This window comes from Myotis yumanensis, unplaced genomic scaffold, assembly GCF_028538775.1.
Source record: "Myotis yumanensis isolate MYYU_CA2020_CCGP unplaced genomic scaffold, mMyoYum1.0.hap1 SCAF_3, whole genome shotgun sequence".
Taxonomy (NCBI): Eukaryota; Metazoa; Chordata; class Mammalia; order Chiroptera; family Vespertilionidae; genus Myotis; species Myotis yumanensis.
In genome coordinates, this window is record NW_027223754.1 from 192094892 (window position 1) to 192111107 (window position 16216).

Consider the following 16216-nt stretch of genomic DNA (forward strand, 5'->3'; position numbering starts at 1 on the left):
ATGTGGGTAGGTCTCATCCAACCAGATGGAAGGACTGAAAAGCGAAACTGAGATTTCCCAGAGAAACTCTGCGTCAAGACTACAACCTTCCTGTTTACAGCCCTACAGGTTGTGAATTGGCCAGATCCACAATCACAGAGCCAGTTCCTTAAAATTAATATCTCTCTCTCTCTCTCTCTCTCTCTCTTTTTATGTCATGTTATTTAATAAAAGAATACCTTTTAATGCCAACTTTGTGATGTCTCGGGTTTTAACCAAAGATCTGTTGTTTATGAAGGCTTTTTCTCTCAATGAGTTTTAATGTCCCCAATTCTTTCAATCTGCTTCAAATAAAAAACAATTTAGAATATATATATATATATATATATATATATATATATATATATATATATTGTTACCCGCTTGCTCAACCAGTGTGGCACAGTGGTTGAACATCGCCCTATAAACCAGGAGGAGTCAGGGTACATGCTCGAGTTGCAGGCTCAATCCCTAGTAGGGAGGCAGTCAATCAATGATTTTTCTCTCATCATTGATGTTTGTCTCTCCCTCTCCATTCCTCTCTGAAATCAATAAAAATATATTTTAGAAATAATAAATTTCCTTCCCCTCCCCTCCCCTCCCCTCCCCTCCCCTCCCCTCCCCTCCCTTCCCTTCCTCCAATAGACCATCAGAAGTAGATCTGAATTGCTCATAGAAATGAGAAAGAATGGAAATAAAAACACAAACGCAAAAAAATAAATGGAACTCCCATTTGACCCAGTAATCCCACTTCTAGGAATATATCCCAAGAAATCAGAAACACCAATCAGAAAGAATATATGCACCCCTATGTTCATAGCAGCACAATTTACAAATAGCTAAGATTTGGAATCAGCCTAAGTGCCCATCAGCAGATGAGTGGATTAAAGACTGTGGTACTTCCACACAATGGGATACTAGGCTGCTGTAAAAAAGACAGAACTCTTACCATTTGTAAGAGCATTGATGGACCTGGAGAGAATTATGCTAAGCGAAATAAGCCAGTCAGAGAAAGATAAATATTACATGATCTCATTCATTTGTGGAATATAATTGTTATGCCCAGATTTCAGGATCCCCAAGAAACCAACAGGGAGCCAGCAGTCCGATGCAAAAGCATGAGTCTGTATTTCAAGCTAGCTTGAGCTCCCCTCCACCAGACTCACCGACACATCGGCTAGCCAAGTGGCCAAGAGACAGAACCCCGCCTAGAGACGGGTTTTAAAGAGGGTGTTGGAGTAAGGGGGGGAGAAAGGACTGTGCTCTGCTGATTGGCCAGGAGCAAGTCGATGTCTTGTTTCTGGGTGTGGCTAGCAGAGTCTTAGACTTCCGGGAAGAAGCTCCTTGCCAAGCACGTGGCCAAGGTAAGATGGAGGACGTAGCCCTTACCCTGGGGCAAGATGGAGGGCCTAGCCCTCGCCCTTTCATTCCCCCCTTTGTCTTGGAACTTCCGGCTCAATCATGAGACGGACTGCATTTCTATTCCACCGTTGCTAGAGGCCCGTACTGGGCATATCTTAACAAATGGTCTGGTAGAAGGGGAAGAAACCATTTTAGCTTTAACAACTTCTATTGAAATAGGATTTTTCTTAAAATTCCTCCATGGCTATCAAAAAGCCAAATCAAGATTCCTGATGTTTGCATAAACACAACAAGAATGGTAACTGACTACCTTTGCTGGAATCTCATGGTTGAATCTTAATATGCCCCGTAGGGCCAGGAAGCCATGCCACCCAGCTGCCATCAGGCCCGCCTGCAGTATCTGCTGAGTTCGGTGAATCCCTCACCTGTAGCAACTCCACCTGAGCCCACGCTCCAGGCTTTAAGGCCCATCTCAGTAGCCCTCCTACTTGTTGCGGCCCAGAGTGTGTGGGGGTTCCGCAGGGACGCAGAGGCATCCTTACTGCTCCCCTTCTACTCTTACCAACCGCCAGTGATGGTAGGGCATCGGCCTGACACTCCAGCGCCAGCCATCTTCAGGGCTTCCAAGCAGGATACCAGGCTTTCTTCCTGGCATTCTTACTGGCTTCAAGTCTTTAGAGCTCAGACAGGGCTCTTTAAAACATGATACTCCAGTCAAAGTTTTCCGTTAATAAAACCACTATTAGGAACCGGTCTTATTGAATCTATGCAAAGAAATGTATTGCCATGTTAGCATTGCCAAATTTCGGAGGAATTACATAAGAAGAAAGACATACTGATCTACTCTAAGATTTTCTGACTTTCCTTGCCAATTCCTTTTAATTGTTGGCATTAAACTTTCTTTCTATGCATAATCATGCCTTAGACCTTCTATTCTAAACAGGCTTTTTTCAGACTACCCCTGACATGGGCATGGTCACAAAGGCCTGCAAGCAGTACACACGCTGCCAACTGTTAGCTGTCTCTCAACAGAGACCAAAACCTGATGGGCACCGTTCCCTGCCCAGTTGGGCACCTGCCCTCTTGGCAGCTAGTCACCCTTTACTTTTGGAGGTCACCCCACATAGTTCCCTTCCAGGACAGCCAACATACATTCAAACCTGCAAAAGAATCAAAGGTCAATATAACATATCAATACAATGAAACATACTAAACATGTGATACTAAAGTCTATTCCTGATCTCCCTATGAATTGTCCTTGTCTTTTTGGAGCCATGTCCATGAAGATGCAGGCATTATCTAAGTCTATTCAATGTTACCAGCATCAGGCAGGTCGAGCACACCACCGTAGCTTGAGCTTGAGCGGGTTGTGTTGATCTCGATCAACGCTCCATTTGGTGACGAAGTCTTTCCGGATCGCGGATGGGTCTGCTGACCAGACGTGGGTGTGATGGACCCAGGTCGCAACGCTGTCTATCTATTTTGAGAGCGGTGGGGGTCTCAGCACCACGGTGTAGGGTGTAGGGATCCTTCCAACGTGGCTCCAGGGTCTCCAGGTGGTGCCTTTTGACGTAGACCCAATCTCCTGGTCTGTGCTGATGAGGAGTTGGGGTTGGGCCAGTCTCCTGGGTGGCGCCGAGGCGCAGCCAAATGTCCTCGTGCACCCTCTGGAGCCCTCTCAAGGAAAGAGACAATTCTTGCAGCAAGAAAGTCAGCTTTAAGGTTAGGAATGATAGGGGGTGGCCTGCTAAACATGATAGGAGAGCCACCCAGTCCCCGCCAGTTTCCATGGTTTGTTTCTACCAGTTCCCTTTGTGGCAGAACAGCAACCAGGCCTCTTTCAAGGGAGTACGCTAGGAGGGGATATCAGCCCCTCCTTTGCTAGACCAAACCCTTTCAGTACATTTGACCAGCTTCATTCCCACCTATCTTTACAGATTCTAAGGCCCATTTTTTTTTTCTTAATCAGTACTGGCCTGTATTATCTAATTCAGCACAGGCAGGGGGAAGGGCCCATTAAATCTTTGCCTTGAGGAACTGTGAGCCCCATCCTTAAATGTCCCAATCAGACTAGAAAAGCCACAAATACCTTTTAAATTTACCCCAGAATTCCAAAATCCCAACCCAGCACAGAATATCACATAGCAAATCAAAGTTCCCAGCAAACAAACAGAGATGCTTATAAACATCAAATAAACATTTACACTTACACCTTTTCAGTGAACAAGTATTTTTACAGTCTTGGGCTCTTGAGCAGATAACAGGGACACCACCCAAGTCCCCTGATGGGGGCCTGACAGGAACAGATGTGGAGGCCTTTCCCACATCCCAGGACAGGATTCTTGACCTGTCTCACTCAGATAGAAACGGTTTTCATCACAAACAAACAAACAAATCCAAAACCAGAAACCAAGAAAACCAAGGCCAGAAGTACCCTCTGATGTTTCAGGGGTACCAAGGAAGGAGAAGTTAGGCAGTGTCCTGCCCTTCTCACAATCCACCACCAGTGACCAGTTCCAGCTTACTGGCCTACCATCTATTCAAAATCTCTTTCCTCCCATCACACCAAAGCCATGCTTTTCAGTTAGTTAAAACTTTTAGCCTTAATTTTTAGGTGACATGTAAATAATTAACATTCCTCAGATTAACAATACATTCAAATTTAACAACAGGGATACATATTTAAGCAATAAGGACAGATCAATTTATAGAAGCAGAGACAGCATGCAATCCAAACCACAGCTGTGGGTAAACACATTATCTAGAGTCCTTGGGTAACCTAGGTTAAACTTAGGCATATCCTGGGTCTCTGAACACTGAGTTGATCAGCATGAAACCACAGTCTCTGACTTTAGAAATTGGATTACTGCTATCAGTCCCTTTTAAAGAGATTAGCTTAAAAAATAAATCCGAGAAGCAAGCATACTTCTGCCCCATAAAACTCCGCCTTAAAGCTCCACCCCTGACTAAATCAGAGGGGGGGGCCTTTGCTGTTTCAAGATGGCGGCCCCCAGGGGAGCGGCAAACCATGCGGCCAACATGGCGGCTGCCAAGTCATGCAGCCCCAAATGGTGGCTGTACCAATAAGCAAAGGCATTTAGTTACCACAATAACACAATTTTTCCCAATTCAATCAGAACATTTTTGTCAGGTTCATCTCTGCCATTTTTAAGGCCAAAACAGTCTCGGGTTTTTATTCTGTACACAGCAAAAGGTCAAGTTCAGCTCAAAACTATGCGCACTCGTTTTTAAACTGGCCTTTTCCCTTTACACGTGCACAGAAATCCCGGATGCATTTTCTTGGGAAGTGGGTGACCTGTTTTCACAGATCATTACTCAGATGCCCACTTGACCTAAGTCGTGGAGCCACACAAAGGAGGGGAGAAGGCAGGCCCCCTCCCTCCACACTCACACACTATCACCAGACATTCACTCAGAGTTTAAACAATAACAACTTCCCAACTCCTGAGGGAGCTCTACAGCCTCCCCCAATCTCCTTGAAATGATCAATCACAATACCCGAAGGAGCAGTCTGAGTCCGTCCCATAACATCCATCCAGTAAGTCCACAGAAAACAGAAACACACACACAGACAAACAGGGCCCCAAAGAACAGCCTTCCAACTCCATGGAAGCAACTAGACGATGGCATTACGCCAAACCAGCGGGAGCGACCCGCCTCGTCTCAAATCCGCGAGAGGAATACACATCTCTCATGAGGGGAATACACATCTCTCATGAGGGGAATACACATCCCTCAAATCCGTGAGGAGAATACACATTCCTCGTGGGGAGCAGAACGTCTTCTAACTCTCCCCCGCCTGTGGTCGTACACGGAGCGTCCGCCTAGACCCCTCAGGCAGAGATTCCAGAAGTGAGCTCACACAGGACAGATAAAGAACAAGTCCCCGAACAGAGGCAGTAGAAAACTACCTAGGAATGCTTCTCTTCTACCTTTTTTAAAAGATAGGCCAGATTCGAACCCTTAGCCAGTCCGAGTTTTGATGGTGAGTACCATCTAGAAGCCATTCCTCCAGATACAGGACAAGTCCCTTAGAGATAACATATATCACACAGAACAGAATACACAACACACAGACACTTACCGCAGCCAGTCAGACTCTTCAAACTGGGGGGTCTCTGGATGGTCTTGGGAACCACGGGCGAGCCCCCAAATGTTATGCCCAGATTTCAGGATCCCCAAGAAACCAACAGGGAGCCAGCAGTCCGATGCAAAAGCATGAGTCTGTATTTCAAGCTAGCTTGAGCTCCCCTCCACCAGACTCACCGACACATCGGCTAGCCAAGTGGCCAAGAGACAGAACCCCGCCTAGAGACGGGTTTTAAAGGGGGGGTTGGAGTAAGGGGAGGAGAAAGGACTGTGCTCTGCTGATTAGCCAGGAGCAAGTCGATGTCTTGTTTCTGGGTGTGGCTAGCAGAGTCTTAGACTTCCGGGAAGAAGCTCCTTGCCAAGCACGTGGCCAAGGTAAGATGGAGGACGTAGCCCTTACCCTGGGGCAAGATGGAGGGCGTAGCCTTTACCCTGGGGCAAGGTGGAGGGCCTAGCCCTCGCCCTTTCAATAATGAACAACATAAACTGATAAACAAAAACAGATCCAAAGACACAGAAACATCGAACACACCATCAAACCTCAGAGAGAAGGTAGGGGCGGGGTGGTGGGGGCAGTAAGAGATCAACCAAAGGAGTTGTATGCATGCATAAAAGCATAATCAATGGACACAGACAGTAGAGGGATGAGGGCCTGTGCTGGGGTGTGGAAGTGGGCAGGGAGAGGTCAATGGGGGAAAAAGGAGACATATATAATACTTTCAACAATAAAGAATTTTTTAAGAAAAAAGAATGGGGAAAAGGAGAACCACCCTGTTTGGGGAGGGGGATGGGTTTTTTTTTTTAAAGATATTAAAGGTACAGAAAATAAATAAATGATAAGATGAAAAGCTCAGAAGAGTCTCAGAAATACCTACCAAATAGTGTAAGTCCAGTTACCCCATTACTTACTAATAGTGTTCATCAATAAATGATCACAAAAGAATGTCCGCTTGAAACTAGGTATTTCCTACTAGTATATAATAGCATTCTTTTTTTTTTTTTTTTTTTTTAATATTTTATTGATCCCCTACAGAGAGGAAGGGAGAGAGATAGAGAGCCAGAAACATCGATGAGAGAGAAACATCGACCAGCTGCCTCCTGCACATCTCCCACTGGGGATGTGCCCGCAACCCAGGCACATGCCCTTGACCGGAATCGAACCTGGGACCTTTCAGTTCGCAGGCCAACGCTCTATCCACTGAGCCAAACCGGTTTCGGCTATAATAGCATTCTTTAGCTAAGATGCCACTTACCCTATTTAATAAAAAGCTAATTTGCAAATCAATGGAATGGCGGAATGACCAGTTGCTATGATGCGCACTGACCACCAGGGGGCAGACACTCAATGCAGGAGCTGCCCCCTGGTGGTCAGTGCGCTCCCACAGGGGGAGTGCCACTCAGCCAGAAGCCAGGCTCACAGCTGGCTAGAGCAGTGATGGTGGCGGTAGCCTCTCCCACCTCCACAGCAGCCTAAGCCATCAGTCGGACATACCCCAAGAGCTCCCGGACTGAGAGAGGGCACAGGCCAGGCTGAGGAACTCCCCACCCCCACCTCAGTGTACAAATTTCATGCACCGGGCCTCAAGTTATAAAATAACATCACTGGTTATGTGTTCTGAGTTCATAAAATGTCATATTCTTTACTACCTTAACTTGAAGGTAGACTGGAATGCTGTGAAAGTAGGACAGGAGACTAGATATTAATCAAAATTGACTTTACCAGTGACAGAAAAGGTATGACAGTCCCCATGATACCCCCCTTATACTCAAGAGTATTATCTCAAAAAGAGAACAAACATCTAATTTCCCAAAATTTATATGACACATTTTCTCATATTATCTCCTTCTTATAGCACTTTTACCCATGTATACATAATTATGGATTAAAAAAATGGGAGGATCATAATTTTCCTAACTAAACTCAATATTGTTCTTTATCACACGATTAAAGAAAAGTAATCGTAAAACCTGAATATTTACACAGAAACAAAAAAAGCACTGAAGGTACAGAAGGCAACACTTTGAACAATGTATATAAGTACCTATAAATTCCCTTTCTTCATACAAAAAAAATACGTGCAGGACAAAGGCAAAACAATACATACAGATAAGGTTGAATAGTCTCCATTTATGGTTCACAAAATACCTTCCACATATATTTCTCATTTAATCTCACATAATGCTGTGAGGAATACAGACATATATTATCCCATTTTTAAAAAAACTGGCCTGTCTACGATATAACAGTAGAGGCAGGACAAAGAGTCAGGTTTTCTGGTCTCTTTGTACTCTTTTCCACTATACCTAAAGATATCACAGGGAGTTTAGATAAGAAAATAAATTGACATTTTGAGTGAGTATATGCTCATACTCACCAGTCATACTGCGTGCATTAGGCAGTTTACTTGTATCTTCTCATTTAATTCTCACGATCATCCCTTTGACACTTCATTGTCTTCATTTGGCAAGTGAAGCTATTCTAGCAGAGATGTTAGTTAAGGTGTCTAAATTCACACAACTAGAAAGTGGTAGAGCCCAGAATGCTTCAAATTTCATATACTCTATGGCAGAGATTCCCACTTGCTTCCATTTTCTACTTTCCTTAGTAATAAGATATCTGATATGAAGCTGAGTACAATGCCATGTAACTAAAGACTGTATTCTGGCCGAAACCGGTTTGGCTCAGTGGATAGAGCGTCGGCCTGTGGACTGAAGGGTCCCAGGTTCGATTCCGGTCAAGGGCATGTACCTGGGTTGCGGGCACATCCCCAGTGGGAGATGTGCAGGAGGCAGCTGATCGATGTTTCTCTCTCATCGATGTTTCTGGCTCTCTATCTCTCTCCCTTCCTCTCTGTAAAAAAATCAATAAAATATATTTAAAAAAAAAAAAAAAAGACTGTATTCTGTAGGCTTTCCTGAAAGTAGATGTGGTCAGATCAGCTACATCTTCACCTATGTATACATGATTATGATTAAACAAAAGGAGAGCTAAGAGAAAAAAAAAAAAAATACTGCACTTAAGCTTCCAGAAAGCCTACTTAAGAGGAGTGCTCTTCCTTGGTCCTTGCTCCATCCTGCTACCCGGAATGTGGATGTTATGGCTACGAACCTAACAATCATCTGGACCATGAGGACAGGCGTCAACCTTGGAAAAGCACAACATGTTAGAAGAGCCTGAATCCCTAACTGTGTATGTCATGGCCTTGGACTGACTGACTACTTACTCTTTTGCATGAGAAATAAACTGCTATCCCTATTTATGTCATTGCTATTTGGGGATTCTTTATTATAGGCCACTAAACCTTACCTAACAAATATACTCTACCATACCTTGCTCAAAAGCTAAAGAAAATTATTACCTTGACATCAAAGCTTGCGTATGTCAGCAAGCAGTGGTACTGTTTCTCAGTGGAACTTTCTTTTTACACTTAATAAGATCATTTTACATTTGATCATTTTATTTTTTTAATATATTTTTATTGATTTCAGAGAGGAAGGGAGAGGGAGAGAGAGAGATAGAAACATCAATGATGAGAGAGAATCATTGATTGGCTGCCTCCTGCATGCTCCCTCACTGGGGATTGAGCCCGCAACCCGGCATGTGCCCTGACTGGGAATGGAAACCTGACCTCCTGGTTCATAGGTCAACATTCAACCACTGAGTCATGCCGGGTGGGCTCATTTTACTTTTATATTCCTTCTCACAACATTCCTAGAAGTATTTCTATACTTCTCCCCACACACACACACACACAAAAAAGTGTTCAAAGTCAAAAAGTAGTTGTAAACATATAAAACTAAGTATTCAATTAAGTAATACCTTCAATTAATATCTGAGTGCCCAGGCAGGAGAGGGTGGGAGGTAAGAGATCAACCAAAGGATTTGTATGCATGCATATAACCAATGGACACTGACAGTAGAGGGGTGTGGGCATGTGGTGGGGGGTGGGAGAGGCCAGGGAGAGGTCAATGGGGGAAAAAGGATACATATTTAATGCTTTAAACAATAAAGAATTTAAATTTTAAAAAAACATTTCAGTGCTTACAGTGCACTGTATCTAAAAATACCATGTTAAACAAAACAGAAATAGACCCAGCCCTCACACTAAAAATTATCTGATGTTACAACATCATGAGAAAGAAAAAATGCTCAACATCACTGAACATTAGGAAAATGCAAATCAAAACGATGAAACTACTTCACAGTAGTAGGATGGCCACTATCAAAAAACGAAACAAAACAGAAAATAAGTGTTGGGAAGGATATGGAGAAACTGGAAGCCTTACAAACTGTCCGTGGGAATGCAATAAAATGGTGCAGCTGCTATAGAAAACAGTACGGCAGTGTCTCAAAAAATTAAAAATAGAATTACCACATGATCCAGCAAATCCACTTTTAGGTATATACACAAAAGAACTGAAAGCAGAGTCTCAAAGAGGTATCTGTACACACATGTTCATAGCAGCTAAAAGGTGAAAGCAACCCAGGTGTCCATCAATAGATGAATAAATAAGCAAAATGCAATATATACATACTATGCCTCAAAAAGAAGTTAAGTTCTGATACATGCTACAACATGATGAACCCTGAGGACATTATGATCTGGTATCTAAAGTATTCAAATTCAGAGACAAAAAGTAGGGGCTGGGGGTTTGGGGGAGTAGGTAACTAATGTTTTACAGGTAGAGAGTTTCAGTTTTGCAAAGAAAAGAGTTCCAGAAATGGATATGGTGATGGTTGCACAACAATACAAATGTACTTAACCACTAACCTGTGAACTTTAAAAACTGTTAAGATGTTAAATTTTATCTTGCGTGTATTTTACCATAATAAAAGGAAAATTGGAAAAGGAAATAAAAATGATATGAGCACATTAACAAGCAGATTTTCACACATTTCCAACTAAAGGGTGAAAAAAGTATTACTTAAATTACCTGTACCTTAGTTACTAAAATTCCCAAAACAGTCTGTGGTATATAAAATCTATTAAACTTAAAAAAAAAGTAGTTTTCTCTGGAATGCAAATAAAATTTATAATGATTTCACTTAACAGAGGAATGTTATATCAAAGTATCTCTGGAACATGGCACAAGATTTGAAAAACATTCCTGAGACACAATGCACAGTGTAGCTTCAAGTTCATTACATTTGACGTGTTACATGTTGGGCCAAATTTTCTTTGAACATTTGGAAATTACTTTGAAAAAGGAGTTGGAAAGCTATGAATATATTCAAGCTGAAGGCTTTATAGATATGGCTAATAACTGATAACTCCAAAGCATCAGGGAATTCCAAAATTGCTATTTGGGCAAATCTGCATGAAGTTTTAACATGTAGTTTTCAAGACTTATCCAACATAGAACAGCAGATCAATAACAGAGAACTGGTCTCATCTTATATAGCAAATTCATATTCTATTTTGGAGATCTTATTACTAAGAACATGAAGCCAAGAGCAAGTATCAGAAGGGGATAGAGGAGAGGGAGAATGAAATATGTAAGGGGCTGAATAGATTAAAGACATTTAAGTAAGGAGAAGGTTTGTTTGTTTGCCTGGTTATTTGTTGCCACTTTCTAAATGAATCAGGCATATCCGTGTTTACAATTCAATTCACAAATTGGTACACATTTTACATAAGAATGTAGTAGACTCCTCCAGACATTGCTGGGGGAACTGAATGACAGATGAAAAGTACAGGGGCCGAACCGGTTTGGCTCAGTGGATAGAGCGTTGGACTGCGGACTGAAGGGTCCCGGGTTCGATTCCGGTCAAGGGCATGTATCTTGGTTGCGGGCACATCCCCAGTGGGAGGCATGCAGGAGGCAACTGATCGATCTCTCTCAACAATGTTTCTAATTCTCTATCCCTCTCCCTTCTTCTCTGTAAAAAATCAATAAAATATATATTTTTTAAAATATATATATATTTTTTAAAAGTACAGGAATCATGAAATTGGACTGTAATCTCCATAAATACAGAATTTCTGTCTTATTCTCTGCTATTATCCCCAGTGGGCAACACAGAACCTCATATACCAGGAGGTTAGGAGATATTTTAAAACTGTTTGCTAAACTGGATTATAAAGAGATCTCAAAAAACCAGGGGTATTTTCAATATTAAATACCATGCAAATATGTACCCCAACTGACGTTTCTCAAAACAAAGAAATGCAAGCCTAATGCTACTTTCCATCATCATTATACAACTGAAATAATTAGCACTGTTAACAATTAAAGTTTGGGGGGGGGGGGGTGGCAATTTCAGTAAGAGTAAGAAAAAAGATATAAGTAGATGGGTTCCATGCAGACCCAGGCTCTAAGGGAGGAGAACTGCGGAGCTCTGTGGCTTTTGTCCTCCAAGCCAATTTTAAAAGGACAAAAAACATTGAAAATAACACCATGGCATTAGTGCATTAGTTACTATGAAGCCAGAAAGTCATTACTTCTCTTTTGCAGACCTAACATGTTCACAGATGCATATGGCACATGAATCTAAAATACGTTATGTACAGATATTTTTGGAGGTACTTTATTATTTCTTAACAACCCTTAATAAGACAAACAGGAAAATTCCCAAGTAATGAAAGGCAACTGCCCCAACATCTGTACCTAATCTCCCCTATTCAACTTCTCTTGAAACAGCTGTACATGCCAGGACAGCTAGCATTTAAAAATAACACTTTTTTCATTGTTCCTATCACAATCTACTCACTCAGATTTTAAAATAATGTAACTATTAGTTTCTAAAGGCCCTTGTCTCATATACTTATAACTTAATCCCACCTTGTTGGGGTCCCAAAGGTGTGGACGGAGTCGGCGAAGAAGGAATGACACGGAGGCAGCGTTCAGTTGATCATCAGAGCCAGATTTCATCTTTATTGTCCTATTACATCTGAATTTATACCAGTTGATTTTAATCCTATCCATTCTATTCCAAAGGTTAGGGCGTTTCTTATCTCCATTCCAAGGTTACTCTCTATTGTTCTATCAAACTACAAGGAAGTAACTGAAGGAGATTATTCTAAGTAAAGACTATGTAGCTTAAGCGTGATTGTTCGTAGTTAAAGTGATTAACTACCCTCCTGGCACTTAGTTAAGGGGTTTTATTCCCTCCCTAACTCCAGAGAAAAATCCCCACCTAGGGAAACAACCTTTCTTGGAGAGGTGACCTTGGTTAAAACACATAGCTCCAAGAAGGTGAGCAAACATATTAAGAACAGTATGCCATACACGCCAGGTCCCTTGAAACATAAGCTGTGCTGATGTTTCTTCCCTTTAGCAACTGTGTCAAGCAGCAAGGATGGACCAGCTTCCGGCACCACCTGCAGAGAATACTCTTTTTATAAGTACCTCGCGCTAACCGATTGCGCCACTGGAGCCCTGCTGGGGTCCAATCCCAGCGGGTCCAGGGGTCCCCAAAGGTGTGGACGGAGTCGGCAAAGAAGGAATGACACGAAGACAGCCTTCAGTTGATCAGCAGCCTAGTCAGGACCTCTAGCCAGGATCTCCAGCCAAAGTTCTGGTCGGAGTTCTGGTTAGGAACTGATCAGGATCTGATGTTTATTGTCTTGTTACATCCGTATTTATACCAGCCGATTTTAATCCTGTCAATTTCTATTACAAAGGTTAGGGCCTTTCTTATCTCCATTCCAGGGAGTAAAGATTATGTAGCTTAATTACCCGCCTGGCACTTAATTAAGGGGTTGTATCCCCTCCCTAACCTCAGGGAAAGATCCCCACCTGGGGAAACAACCTTTCTCGGAGAGGTGACCTTGGTTAAAACACATGGCGTTTAAAGGGAGCAAACATATTAAGAACAATATGCTATATATGCCAGGTCCCTTGAAACATATGCTGTGCAGATGTTTCTTTCCTGCAGCGACTGTGTCAAGCAGCAAGGATGGACCGGCTCCCGGCAGAGCCCCGAATACTCTTTTTAAACAAACCTGCCGTAAGTTCTCTACAAGTCTACATCAGTAAAGTATCCCGCAAAACAGCAAGCAACATACAACAAAAACTCACCCTCCTTACTTTAGGTTTGGTTTTCTCTCACTCTTCACATGTTGTTCGTGGGTACAGAAGTTCTTCCTCCACCCATTTTCACTCAGTTTAGGTCTCTACGCCTGCTCCCCAAGGGACATGACAAAAGCTCCTTCCCGAAGAAGGGAGCAACTCACTCTGCTCTGTCCCCATCCATTGCCCTGGTGTTGGCCTCTCAGCTCACAGGATGGGCAGAGGAGGACTTAGGAGGTATTTTAAATAAGTTGGCTCATCCTGTGCCCCAACAAACTAATGCCTGAAGCGTCATTGGTATTCATTGGCCAAAGGAAAAAAAAAAGAGTGTTCACTTTAGTATGTTTCTTCACGACACAGCTGAAAAGGGTAGAGAATTTCTAAGATGTAGCTGGTAATCTCCCTGTGGAGAGGAAAAAGGAACCGAATGAGAAGAGAAAAGGGGAAAAAAAGGATAGCCTTGAGTTCACTGTCCCCTACCACCCCAGAGGCTATCATGTGGGGCTCCAAGGAAACATGAGAAAATCTGTTAAAGCTATCTCCACCGACACTAAGAAAAGTGGAATTTTAGCTGGGAGCCCAAAGCCTGAAGGTTAGATATGCAGCTCCTGGCCCCCTGCAGGGGGAAAGGTGGGAAGGAACGGAGGCCCCCGGACCAGGGGAGAACTGCATGTGGCTGTTCTCAGAATGGGACTGCCCCCCCTCCCTGATAAGCAGACAGACTCCAGCACCTGGCGGGGGTAAGAGAAGACAGAGGGGGAAAAGGGAGACAGAAAAAGATAAAAACATCAACAGCCACGTTGCCAAACTCACAACGAACCCTATGACATGAAAGAAGGAAATTAATAGCCATAACCTACATAAAAAACAATACACAGAAAGGTCACCATAAAGCAACATAGACCTCCTCCCCTTGGACACACCAACCAAGTCACAGCAACCATGAGAAAAAAATTTGACTATAACGTTAATTTTGGAAATTAGAGGTTTTCATGCTAAAAGTTGGGAAATTTCAGACGGTGTTTTATTCCAAATGAGTATCTCGTCATGTCTTTATTTTGACCATGAATTATTAAAAAAAAAAAAAAAAAAAAACAGGGAAAATTTACCCAATGTTGTAAAAGACTTAAAATGAGATTTAAACAGCATTTCAGTTTTAATGGTTACAGTTACTAAAAACACCCATAAATATAAGAAGAATGTCAAGCCCACACTCACAAAAAAAGAACTGCCTTCCATACTAAGATGCCCATATACTTCCCGCACAGATTTACAGTTTAACCCAACTCCACAGAGAGGTGGGCACAGTCTCATAATTAATGGGAAAATAACAGCACTGAGTTTACATCCAAGTTACATTCACCACGGTTAGCATAACCCCACGCACAGAATAGAATCAACGCCCCGTCTCTGTTCATATACAAATCTGCTAGCAGACACAGGAAAATGAATCTGAAATTATCGCGTTTTTGGCTTTTTTTGAAGGGATCAGGGGGAGGTAAGAATTGCATCACAGTAAAAAACAACAAAAAGCCACCCCAAAACACCAAAATAAAACCCCAACAACCAAGCAACTATTTTGCCACCCCATTCCTACACGAGGGCCCCCGAAGGAAAGAGTGACTGTCACCCTCCCTAAAACCCACACGAAAGGAAGAACATGGCACTAAGCACACGAGGCTGCAGGAGGAACCCCCCAACCTCCTCCTCCTCCTCCTCCTCGGGTCCCGGCGCAGGAGTCCCCTATGGCCGCAGGGGCCGGGCGGCGGCGCGTTCCCGGGGCTACCACACCCCCTCGCCACCGGGGACCCGCACTTCGCGCCGGAGGTCGCGCCTCGCACACAGCATCACGGACCCCCGCCCAGCACCCCAACCCCGGCTCCACCCAGCTCCCCACGCCTCAGGCTCGGGATCCGCCCCGGCCCCCATCCACCCCGGGCCCCCCGCGGGCGGGCGCGCACGGCCCCGTCCCCTCCCCGGGCTGACCCTCCCGCCCCCAGCTGGTCGCCGAGCCCATTCGGCCCCACTCGCCCACGGAGGCAGCCGGACGCGGGGCGGGCGCGCCTCCACCTCATCCCCATCCCCGACCCCGACCCCGACCGCGGGGAGAGGAGGGGAGGGGAGGGAAGCGCCGGGGCTGCTCACCTGGCTCGGCGGCTCCTCCCTGGATCCTGACCGGCGGAGCGGGGCTGGGCCTCTGAGGGGAAGCGCGGGCTGCCGGGCGGGCTGAAGGTCCGAGGGGAAGGGGGAGGGGGTCGGGAGCCGCCTCTTTTCTCCGCCGCCGCCGCCGCGGCTCCCGCAGCCAGGCCGGGCGCCCTCGCGCACTCGCCCACCCTCTCGCTGCCTCGCAGGTCGCGGCGGCCCGCCCTCACCCCCACTCCCACGCCCACGCGCTCCGGCCCGCCCCCACTCACTCACACTCACACACTCACACTCACACACACACACACGCACTCACACCCAGCCGCTCCCCTCGCCCTCACTCGCCCGGCGTGCGCGCGCGCGCGCGCGGCCCCGCTCACTCGGCGCGCACGACGCCGGCGAGGCCGCCCCGGACCGCGGAGCCGCGCAGAGCCCCCCGCGCGCGCCCGGGCCCCGCCCTCCTGGCGCGGCTGCGCGGCGCCGCGGCTGGCGGCCGCGGGGCAGGAGGCCAGGCCGGCGGGCCGAACCCGCCTCCGCCGGCCTCACACCTGCGCCGGGACCCGCCCTCGGG

At 45.0% G+C, this 16216-nt stretch overlaps 1 protein-coding gene across 1 annotated transcript in view; it reads right to left on the reverse strand.

Annotated features, from left to right (window-relative positions):
• RIMKLB (ribosomal modification protein rimK like family member B) overlaps nt 1-15999 on the reverse strand; it is a 40516-nt gene extending 24517 nt beyond the window's left edge. Inside the window, exon 1 of the mRNA XM_070410722.1 lies at nt 15649-15999. The gene's annotated coding sequence lies outside the window, so the exon portion shown is untranslated. The remainder of the gene's footprint in view (nt 1-15648) is intronic.
• Between the last annotated feature and the right edge of the window lie 217 nt (nt 16000-16216).